Raw genomic sequence first — 12,553 nt, 5'->3', positions numbered from 1 at the left:
CCTCGGGGGTAGCACCATTGGAAAGCCCATCCCAAAATTAGTCTAGTAGGCCACTTTAAATGTTAACTTTACCTTTTCAAGGAGAGTTATTTGACGATGGCCCTTTGGGCCATCCTGGTTAAAACCCCCTTATCCTAACCCTAACCCTAACCCTAACCCTAACCCTAACCCTAACCCTAACCCTAACCCTAACCCTAACCCTAACCCTAACCCTAACCCTAACCCTAACCCTAACCCTAACCCTAACCCTAACCCTAACCCTAACCCTCTAACCCTAACCCTAACCCTAACCCTAACCCTAACCCTAACCCCTAACCCTAACCCTAACCCTAACCCTTTTTAAAAAACTTCACCACATACCATTACCAGACCACTCAAAATGGCCTGAAACGTGCTCCTAGACACTTCCTGGGGGAACTTTTTTTGTTGGACTCAACACTTAGAGATATTTTCAATGACGCCCATTCATTCCCATTGGGCCGACGTTTTCGCTTATAACTCCAGAACCGTAGGTCCTAGAGACTTGAAACCAAGTTCCGTCAGACATAATTCGGCAACGCTGAACGCACTGGAGTTGTCCCCGAGTCTCTACGACCTTCTGTTCAGGAGATACAGAACTTTTAAACATAAAAACACTCATAACTCGGAAACCAAAGCTCCTAGAGCCTCGGGGGTAGCACCATTGGAAAGCCCATCCCAAAATTAGTCTAGTAGGCCACTTTAAATGTTAACTTTACCTTTTCAAGGAGAGTTATTTGACGATGGCCCTTTGGGCCATCCTGGTTAAAACCCCCTTATCCTAACCCCAACCCTAACCCTAACCCTAACCCTAACCCTAACCCTAACCCTAACCCTAACCCTAACCCTAACCCTAACCCTCTAACCCTAACCCTAACCCTAACCCTAACCCTAACCCTAACCCCTAACCCTAACCCTAACCCTAACCCTTTTTAAAAAACTTCACCACATACCATTACCAGACCACTCAAAATGGCCTGAAACGTGCTCCTAGACACTTCCTGGGGGAACTTTTTTTGTTGGACTCAACACTTAGAGATATTTTCAATGACGCCCATTCATTCCCATTGGGCCGACGTTTTCGCTTATAACTCCAGAACCGTAGGTCCTAGAGACTTGAAACCAAGTTCCGTCAGACATAATTCGGCAACGCTGAACGCACTGGAGTTGTCCCCGAGTCTCTACGACCTTCTGTTCAGGAGATACAGAACTTTTAAACATAAAAACACTCATAACTCGGAAACCAAAGCTCCTAGAGCCTCGGGGGTAGCACCATTGGAAAGCCCATCCCAAAATTAGTCTAGTAGGCCACTTTAAATGTTAACTTTACCTTTTCAAGGAGAGTTATTTGACGATGGCCCTTTGGGCCATCCTGGTTAAAACCCCCTTATCCTAACCCTAACCCTAACCCTAACCCTAACCCTAACCCTAACCCTAACCCTAACCCTAACCCTAACCCTAACCCTAACCCTAACCCTAACCCTAACCCTAACCCTAACCCTAAACACGTTTATTCAAACCTAGAGTAAAAATACTCAAAAAACCTGAAATAAAGAACCCTTTCTGGGGCAATCCTAAATCAAGTAACAAATCGCTCTGGACAAATTCTAAAGACCTGAAATACAGAACCCTTTCGAGGGCAATCCTAAGTCATGTAACGAATCACTCTGGATAAATTCAAAAGACCTGAAATACAGAACCCTTTTTAGGGCAATCCGAAGTCATGTAACTAATCACTCTGGTTAAATTCTAAGAAGACCTGAAATACAGAACCCTTTTTAGGGCAATTTGAAGTCCTGAAATACAGAACCCTTTTTAGGGCAAAAGAATAACCTAAGTCAAGTAACAAATCACTCTGGATAAATCCAAAGGATCGGAATGCTTTTCAACATAGAAGTAATGAAACACTCAAGACAAGAAATACAGAACCCTGTTTAGGGCAATTTAAGTCATGAAAACAAATCACGTGGGTAATATGGAATGAGAAGCTGCTGACAACGTGCGACGGTCCGTGCATTGCCTTTGGCACCCCATTTCAACTGCCCAGTCGTCGGATGAAGCAGGGGGTGTCATCGAGATAACTCAAACTACCTAACCCTCTAACCCTAACCCTAACCCTAACCCTAACCCTAACCCTCTAACCCTAACCCTAACCCTAACCCTAACCCTAACCCCCTAACCCTAACCCAACCCTAACCCTAACCCTAACCCTAACCCTAACCCTAACCCCCTACCCTAACCCTAACCCTAACCCTAACCCTAACCCTAACCCTAACCCTAACCCTAACCCTAACCCTAACCCGTCCAAAAAACCACTTTTGAAAAGTGGGCAGATTGCTCTTAACCTAACCCTAACCCTAACCCTAACCCTAACCCTAACCCTAACCCTAACCCTAACCCCTAACCCTAACCCTAACCCTAACCCTAACCCCTAACCCCTAACCCTAACCCTAACCCTAACCCCATTTATTACAAATAAGAAACCAAAAGAAAAACACATAAGAAAATACTCAGCTCAGCTGGTTCCGAAGGCCAGTGCAAAAAAATGTGTCTTCAGCAGACATTTAACATTTTCCAAAGAAGTGGCATATCTGATGAATAAAGGAAGAGAATTCCTCAACTTTGGTCCAGCTACAGCGAAGGCTCTTTCTCCCCTGCTCTTCAGCTTAGACCTGGGACAGTCTAGAATACATTGGTCAGAGGACCTCAGTGCTCTGACAGGACTGTGCAGAGAGTTTTACATTTTTAATTTTACATTCCACATTCCACTTCCACATTCCACATTCAGATTCCAACTTTTACATAGGGTTTTTAAAAAACTTCACCACAGACCATTACCAGACCACTCAAAATGGCCTGAAACGTGCTCCTAGGCACTTCCTGGGGGAACTTTTTTTTTTGGACTCAACACTTAGAGATATTTTCAATGACGCCCATTCATTCCCTTTGGGCCGACGTTTTCGCTTATAACTCCAGAACCGTAGGTCCTAGAGACTTAAAACCAAGTTCCGTCAGACATAATTCGGCAACGCTGAACACACTGGAGTTGTCCCCGAGTCTCTACGACCTTCTGTTCAGGAGATACAGAACTTTTAAACATAAAAACACTCATAACTCGAAAACCAAAGCTCCTAGAGCCTCGGGGATAGCACCATTGGAAAGCCCATCCCAAAATTAGTCTAGTAGGTCACTTTAAATGTCAACTTTACCTTTTCAAGGAGAGTTATTTGACGATGGCCCTTTGGGCCATCCTGGTTAAAACCCCCTTATCCTAACCCTAACCCTAACCCTAACCCTAACCCTAACCCTAACCCTAACCCTAACCCTAACCCTAACCCTAACCCTAACCCTAACCCTAACCCTAACCCTAACCCCTAACCCTAACCCTAACCCTAACCCTTTTTAAAAAACTTCACCACATACCATTACCAGACCACTCAAAATGGCCTGAAACGTGCTCCTAGACACTTCCTGGGGGAACTTTTTTTGTTGGACTCAACACTTAGAGATATTTTCAATGACGCCCATTCATTCCCATTGGGCCGACGTTTTCGCTTATAACTCCAGAACCGTAGGTCCTAGAGACTTGAAACCAAGTTCCGTCAGACATAATTCGGCAACGCTGAACGCACTGGAGTTGTCCCCGAGTCTCTACGACCTTCTGTTCAGGAGATACAGAACTTTTAAACATAAAAACACTCATAACTCGGAAACCAAAGCTCCTAGAGCCTCGGGGGTAGCACCATTGGAAAGCCCATCCCAAAATTAGTCTAGTAGGCCACTTTAAATGTTAACTTTACCTTTTCAAGGAGAGTTATTTGACGATGGCCCTTTGGGCCATCCTGGTTAAAACCCCCTTATCCTAACCCTAACCCTAACCCTAACCCTAACCCTAACCCTAACCCTAACCCTAACCCCTAACCCTAACCCTAACCCTAACCCTAACCCCTAACCCCTAACCCTAACCCTAACCCTAACCCCATTTATTACAAATAAGAAACCAAAAGAAAAACACATAAGAAAATACTCAGCTCAGCTGGTTCCGAAGGCCAGTGCAAAAAAATGTGTCTTCAGCAGACATTTAACATTTTCCAAAGAAGTGGCATATCTGATGAATAAAGGAAGAGAATTCCTCAACTTTGGTCCAGCTACAGCGAAGGCTCTTTCTCCCCTGCTCTTCAGCTTAGACCTGGGACAGTCTAGAATACATTGGTCAGAGGACCTCAGTGCTCTGACAGGACTGTGCAGAGAGTTTTACATTTTTAATTTTACATTCCACATTCCACTTCCACATTCCACATTCAGATTCCAACTTTTACATAGGGTTTTTAAAAAACTTCACCACAGACCATTACCAGACCACTCAAAATGGCCTGAAACGTGCTCCTAGGCACTTCCTGGGGGAACTTTTTTTTTTGGACTCAACACTTAGAGATATTTTCAATGACGCCCATTCATTCCCTTTGGGCCGACGTTTTCGCTTATAACTCCAGAACCGTAGGTCCTAGAGACTTAAAACCAAGTTCCGTCAGACATAATTCGGCAACGCTGAACACACTGGAGTTGTCCCCGAGTCTCTACGACCTTCTGTTCAGGAGATACAGAACTTTTAAACATAAAAACACTCATAACTCGAAAACCAAAGCTCCTAGAGCCTCGGGGATAGCACCATTGGAAAGCCCATCCCAAAATTAGTCTAGTAGGTCACTTTAAATGTCAACTTTACCTTTTCAAGGAGAGTTATTTGACGATGGCCCTTTGGGCCATCCTGGTTAAAACCCCCTTATCCTAACCCTAACCCTAACCCTAACCCTAACCCTAACCCTAACCCTAACCCTAACCCTAACCCTAACCCTAACCCTAACCCTAACCCTAACCCTAACCCTAACCCCTAACCCTAACCCTAACCCTAACCCTTTTTAAAAAACTTCACCACATACCATTACCAGACCACTCAAAATGGCCTGAAACGTGCTCCTAGACACTTCCTGGGGGAACTTTTTTTGTTGGACTCAACACTTAGAGATATTTTCAATGACGCCCATTCATTCCCATTGGGCCGACGTTTTCGCTTATAACTCCAGAACCGTAGGTCCTAGAGACTTGAAACCAAGTTCCGTCAGACATAATTCGGCAACGCTGAACGCACTGGAGTTGTCCCCGAGTCTCTACGACCTTCTGTTCAGGAGATACAGAACTTTTAAACATAAAAACACTCATAACTCGGAAACCAAAGCTCCTAGAGCCTCGGGGGTAGCACCATTGGAAAGCCCATCCCAAAATTAGTCTAGTAGGCCACTTTAAATGTTAACTTTACCTTTTCAAGGAGAGTTATTTGACGATGGCCCTTTGGGCCATCCTGGTTAAAACCCCCTTATCCTAACCCTAACCCTAACCCTAACCCTAACCCTAACCCTAACCCTAACCCTAACCCTAACCCTAACCCTAACCCTAACCCTAACCCTAACCCTAACCCTAACCCTAACCCTAACCCTCTAACCCTAACCCTAACCCTAACCCTAACCCTAACCCTAACCCCTAACCCTAACCCTAACCCTAACCCTTTTTAAAAAACTTCACCACATACCATTACCAGACCACTCAAAATGGCCTGAAACGTGCTCCTAGACACTTCCTGGGGGAACTTTTTTTGTTGGACTCAACACTTAGAGATATTTTCAATGACGCCCATTCATTCCCATTGGGCCGACGTTTTCGCTTATAACTCCAGAACCGTAGGTCCTAGAGACTTGAAACCAAGTTCCGTCAGACATAATTCGGCAACGCTGAACGCACTGGAGTTGTCCCCGAGTCTCTACGACCTTCTGTTCAGGAGATACAGAACTTTTAAACATAAAAACACTCATAACTCGGAAACCAAAGCTCCTAGAGCCTCGGGGGTAGCACCATTGGAAAGCCCATCCCAAAATTAGTCTAGTAGGCCACTTTAAATGTTAACTTTACCTTTTCAAGGAGAGTTATTTGACGATGGCCCTTTGGGCCATCCTGGTTAAAACCCCCTTATCCTAACCCCAACCCTAACCCTAACCCTAACCCTAACCCTAACCCTAACCCTAACCCTAACCCTAACCCTAACCCTAACCCTCTAACCCTAACCCTAACCCTAACCCTAACCCTAACCCTAACCCCTAACCCTAACCCTAACCCTAACCCTTTTTAAAAAACTTCACCACATACCATTACCAGACCACTCAAAATGGCCTGAAACGTGCTCCTAGACACTTCCTGGGGGAACTTTTTTTGTTGGACTCAACACTTAGAGATATTTTCAATGACGCCCATTCATTCCCATTGGGCCGACGTTTTCGCTTATAACTCCAGAACCGTAGGTCCTAGAGACTTGAAACCAAGTTCCGTCAGACATAATTCGGCAACGCTGAACGCACTGGAGTTGTCCCCGAGTCTCTACGACCTTCTGTTCAGGAGATACAGAACTTTTAAACATAAAAACACTCATAACTCGGAAACCAAAGCTCCTAGAGCCTCGGGGGTAGCACCATTGGAAAGCCCATCCCAAAATTAGTCTAGTAGGCCACTTTAAATGTTAACTTTACCTTTTCAAGGAGAGTTATTTGACGATGGCCCTTTGGGCCATCCTGGTTAAAACCCCCTTATCCTAACCCCAACCCTAACCCTAACCCTAACCCTAACCCTAACCCTAACCCTAACCCTAACCCTAACCCTAACCCTCTAACCCTAACCCTAACCCTAACCCTAACCCTAACCCTAACCCCTAACCCTAACCCTAACCCTAACCCTTTTTAAAAAACTTCACCACATACCATTACCAGACCACTCAAAATGGCCTGAAACGTGCTCCTAGACACTTCCTGGGGGAACTTTTTTTGTTGGACTCAACACTTAGAGATATTTTCAATGACGCCCATTCATTCCCATTGGGCCGACGTTTTCGCTTATAACTCCAGAACCGTAGGTCCTAGAGACTTGAAACCAAGTTCCGTCAGACATAATTCGGCAACGCTGAACGCACTGGAGTTGTCCCCGAGTCTCTACGACCTTCTGTTCAGGAGATACAGAACTTTTAAACATAAAAACACTCATAACTCGGAAACCAAAGCTCCTAGAGCCTCGGGGGTAGCACCATTGGAAAGCCCATCCCAAAATTAGTCTAGTAGGCCACTTTAAATGTTAACTTTACCTTTTCAAGGAGAGTTATTTGACGATGGCCCTTTGGGCCATCCTGGTTAAAACCCCCTTATCCTAACCCCAACCCTAACCCTAACCCTAACCCTAACCCTAACCCTAACCCTAACCCTAACCCTAACCCTAACCCTAACCCTCTAACCCTAACCCTAACCCTAACCCTAACCCTAACCCTAACCCCTAACCCTAACCCTAACCCTAACCCTTTTTAAAAAACTTCACCACATACCATTACCAGACCACTCAAAATGGCCTGAAACGTGCTCCTAGACACTTCCTGGGGGAACTTTTTTTGTTGGACTCAACACTTAGAGATATTTTCAATGACGCCCATTCATTCCCATTGGGCCGACGTTTTCGCTTATAACTCCAGAACCGTAGGTCCTAGAGACTTGAAACCAAGTTCCGTCAGACATAATTCGGCAACGCTGAACGCACTGGAGTTGTCCCCGAGTCTCTACGACCTTCTGTTCAGGAGATACAGAACTTTTAAACATAAAAACACTCATAACTCGGAAACCAAAGCTCCTAGAGCCTCGGGGGTAGCACCATTGGAAAGCCCATCCCAAAATTAGTCTAGTAGGCCACTTTAAATGTTAACTTTACCTTTTCAAGGAGAGTTATTTGACGATGGCCCTTTGGGCCATCCTGGTTAAAACCCCCTTATCCTAACCCCAACCCTAACCCTAACCCTAACCCTAACCCTAACCCTAACCCTAACCCTAACCCTAACCCTCTAACCCTAACCCTAACCCTAACCCTAACCCTAACCCTAACCCCTAACCCTAACCCTAACCCTAACCCTTTTTAAAAAACTTCACCACATACCATTACCAGACCACTCAAAATGGCCTGAAACGTGCTCCTAGACACTTCCTGGGGGAACTTTTTTTGTTGGACTCAACACTTAGAGATATTTTCAATGACGCCCATTCATTCCCATTGGGCCGACGTTTTCGCTTATAACTCCAGAACCGTAGGTCCTAGAGACTTGAAACCAAGTTCCGTCAGACATAATTCGGCAACGCTGAACGCACTGGAGTTGTCCCCGAGTCTCTACGACCTTCTGTTCAGGAGATACAGAACTTTTAAACATAAAAACACTCATAACTCGGAAACCAAAGCTCCTAGAGCCTCGGGGGTAGCACCATTGGAAAGCCCATCCCAAAATTAGTCTAGTAGGCCACTTTAAATGTTAACTTTACCTTTTCAAGGAGAGTTATTTGACGATGGCCCTTTGGGCCATCCTGGTTAAAACCCCCTTATCCTAACCCTAACCCTAACCCTAACCCTAACCCTAACCCTAACCCTAACCCTAACCCTAACCCTAACCCTAACCCTAACCCTAACCCTAACCCTAACCCTAACCCCTAACCCTAACCCTAACCCTAACCCTTTTTAAAAAACTTCACCACATACCATTACCAGACCACTCAAAATGGCCTGAAACGTGCTCCTAGACACTTCCTGGGGGAACTTTTTTTGTTGGACTCAACACTTAGAGATATTTTCAATGACGCCCATTCATTCCCATTGGGCCGACGTTTTCGCTTATAACTCCAGAACCGTAGGTCCTAGAGACTTGAAACCAAGTTCCGTCAGACATAATTCGGCAACGCTGAACGCACTGGAGTTGTCCCCGAGTCTCTACGACCTTCTGTTCAGGAGATACAGAACTTTTAAACATAAAAACACTCATAACTCGGAAACCAAAGCTCCTAGAGCCTCGGGGGTAGCACCATTGGAAAGCCCATCCCAAAATTAGTCTAGTAGGCCACTTTAAATGTTAACTTTACCTTTTCAAGGAGAGTTATTTGACGATGGCCCTTTGGGCCATCCTGGTTAAAACCCCCTTATCCTAACCCTAACCCTAACCCTAACCCTAACCCTAACCCTAACCCTAACCCTAACCCCTAACCCTAACCCTAACCCTAACCCTAACCCCTAACCCCTAACCCTAACCCTAACCCTAACCCCATTTATTACAAATAAGAAACCAAAAGAAAAACACATAAGAAAATACTCAGCTCAGCTGGTTCCGAAGGCCAGTGCAAAAAAATGTGTCTTCAGCAGACATTTAACATTTTCCAAAGAAGTGGCATATCTGATGAATAAAGGAAGAGAATTCCTCAACTTTGGTCCAGCTACAGCGAAGGCTCTTTCTCCCCTGCTCTTCAGCTTAGACCTGGGACAGTCTAGAATACATTGGTCAGAGGACCTCAGTGCTCTGACAGGACTGTGCAGAGAGTTTTACATTTTTAATTTTACATTCCACATTCCACTTCCACATTCCACATTCAGATTCCAACTTTTACATAGGGTTTTTAAAAAACTTCACCACAGACCATTACCAGACCACTCAAAATGGCCTGAAACGTGCTCCTAGGCACTTCCTGGGGGAACTTTTTTTTTTGGACTCAACACTTAGAGATATTTTCAATGACGCCCATTCATTCCCTTTGGGCCGACGTTTTCGCTTATAACTCCAGAACCGTAGGTCCTAGAGACTTAAAACCAAGTTCCGTCAGACATAATTCGGCAACGCTGAACACACTGGAGTTGTCCCCGAGTCTCTACGACCTTCTGTTCAGGAGATACAGAACTTTTAAACATAAAAACACTCATAACTCGAAAACCAAAGCTCCTAGAGCCTCGGGGATAGCACCATTGGAAAGCCCATCCCAAAATTAGTCTAGTAGGTCACTTTAAATGTCAACTTTACCTTTTCAAGGAGAGTTATTTGACGATGGCCCTTTGGGCCATCCTGGTTAAAACCCCCTTATCCTAACCCTAACCCTAACCCTAACCCTAACCCTAACCCTAACCCTAACCCTAACCCTAACCCTAACCCTAACCCTAACCCTAACCCTAACCCTAACCCCTAACCCTAACCCTAACCCTAACCCTTTTTAAAAAACTTCACCACATACCATTACCAGACCACTCAAAATGGCCTGAAACGTGCTCCTAGACACTTCCTGGGGGAACTTTTTTTGTTGGACTCAACACTTAGAGATATTTTCAATGACGCCCATTCATTCCCATTGGGCCGACGTTTTCGCTTATAACTCCAGAACCGTAGGTCCTAGAGACTTGAAACCAAGTTCCGTCAGACATAATTCGGCAACGCTGAACGCACTGGAGTTGTCCCCGAGTCTCTACGACCTTCTGTTCAGGAGATACAGAACTTTTAAACATAAAAACACTCATAACTCGGAAACCAAAGCTCCTAGAGCCTCGGGGGTAGCACCATTGGAAAGCCCATCCCAAAATTAGTCTAGTAGGCCACTTTAAATGTTAACTTTACCTTTTCAAGGAGAGTTATTTGACGATGGCCCTTTGGGCCATCCTGGTTAAAACCCCCTTATCCTAACCCTAACCCTAACCCTAACCCTAACCCTAACCCTAACCCTAACCCCTAACCCTAACCCTAACCCTAACCCTAACCCCTAACCCCTAACCCTAACCCTAACCCTAACCCCATTTATTACAAATAAGAAACCAAAAGAAAAACACATAAGAAAATACTCAGCTCAGCTGGTTCCGAAGGCCAGTGCAAAAAAATGTGTCTTCAGCAGACATTTAACATTTTCCAAAGAAGTGGCATATCTGATGAATAAAGGAAGAGAATTCCTCAACTTTGGTCCAGCTACAGCGAAGGCTCTTTCTCCCCTGCTCTTCAGCTTAGACCTGGGACAGTCTAGAATACATTGGTCAGAGGACCTCAGTGCTCTGACAGGACTGTGCAGAGAGTTTTACATTTTTAATTTTACATTCCACATTCCACTTCCACATTCCACATTCAGATTCCAACTTTTACATAGGGTTTTTAAAAAACTTCACCACAGACCATTACCAGACCACTCAAAATGGCCTGAAACGTGCTCCTAGGCACTTCCTGGGGGAACTTTTTTTTTTGGACTCAACACTTAGAGATATTTTCAATGACGCCCATTCATTCCCTTTGGGCCGACGTTTTCGCTTATAACTCCAGAACCGTAGGTCCTAGAGACTTAAAACCAAGTTCCGTCAGACATAATTCGGCAACGCTGAACACACTGGAGTTGTCCCCGAGTCTCTACGACCTTCTGTTCAGGAGATACAGAACTTTTAAACATAAAAACACTCATAACTCGAAAACCAAAGCTCCTAGAGCCTCGGGGATAGCACCATTGGAAAGCCCATCCCAAAATTAGTCTAGTAGGTCACTTTAAATGTCAACTTTACCTTTTCAAGGAGAGTTATTTGACGATGGCCCTTTGGGCCATCCTGGTTAAAACCCCCTTATCCTAACCCTAACCCCTAACCCTAACCCTAACCCTAACCCTAACCCCTAACCCCTAACCCTAACCCTAACCCTAACCCCATTTATTACAAATAAGAAACCAAAAGAAAAACACATAAGAAAATACTCAGCTCAGCTGGTTCCGAAGGCCAGTGCAAAAAAATGTGTCTTCAGCAGACATTTAACATTTTCCAAAGAAGTGGCATATCTGATGAATAAAGGAAGAGAATTCCTCAACTTTGGTCCAGCTACAGCGAAGGCTCTTTCTCCCCTGCTCTTCAGCTTAGACCTGGGACAGTCTAGAATACATTGGTCAGAGGACCTCAGTGCTCTGACAGGACTGTGCAGAGAGTTTTACATTTTTAATTTTACATTCCACATTCCACTTCCACATTCCACATTCAGATTCCAACTTTTACATAGGGTTTTTAAAAAACTTCACCACAGACCATTACCAGACCACTCAAAATGGCCTGAAACGTGCTCCTAGGCACTTCCTGGGGGAACTTTTTTTTTTGGACTCAACACTTAGAGATATTTTCAATGACGCCCATTCATTCCCTTTGGGCCGACGTTTTCGCTTATAACTCCAGAACCGTAGGTCCTAGAGACTTAAAACCAAGTTCCGTCAGACATAATTCGGCAACGCTGAACACACTGGAGTTGTCCCCGAGTCTCTACGACCTTCTGTTCAGGAGATACAGAACTTTTAAACATAAAAACACTCATAACTCGAAAACCAAAGCTCCTAGAGCCTCGGGGATAGCACCATTGGAAAGCCCATCCCAAAATTAGTCTAGTAGGTCACTTTAAATGTCAACTTTACCTTTTCAAGGAGAGTTATTTGACGATGGCCCTTTGGGCCATCCTGGTTAAAACCCCCTTATCCTAACCCTAACCCTAACCCTAACCCTAACCCTAACCCTAACCCTAACCCTAACCCTAACCCTAACCCTAACCCTAACCCTAACCCTAACCCTAACCTTACCACGACCCTTATCCTAACCCTAATCTCCGACCTTTACCTAAACCTAACCCTTTCACCTAACCCTAAATACCGAATTT

The sequence above is a fragment of the Ammodytes marinus genome (assembly GCF_949987685.1).
Source record: "Ammodytes marinus genome assembly, chromosome: 20".
Taxonomy (NCBI): domain Eukaryota; kingdom Metazoa; phylum Chordata; class Actinopteri; order Uranoscopiformes; family Ammodytidae; genus Ammodytes; species Ammodytes marinus.
This window is presented reverse-complemented; position numbering follows the sequence as displayed.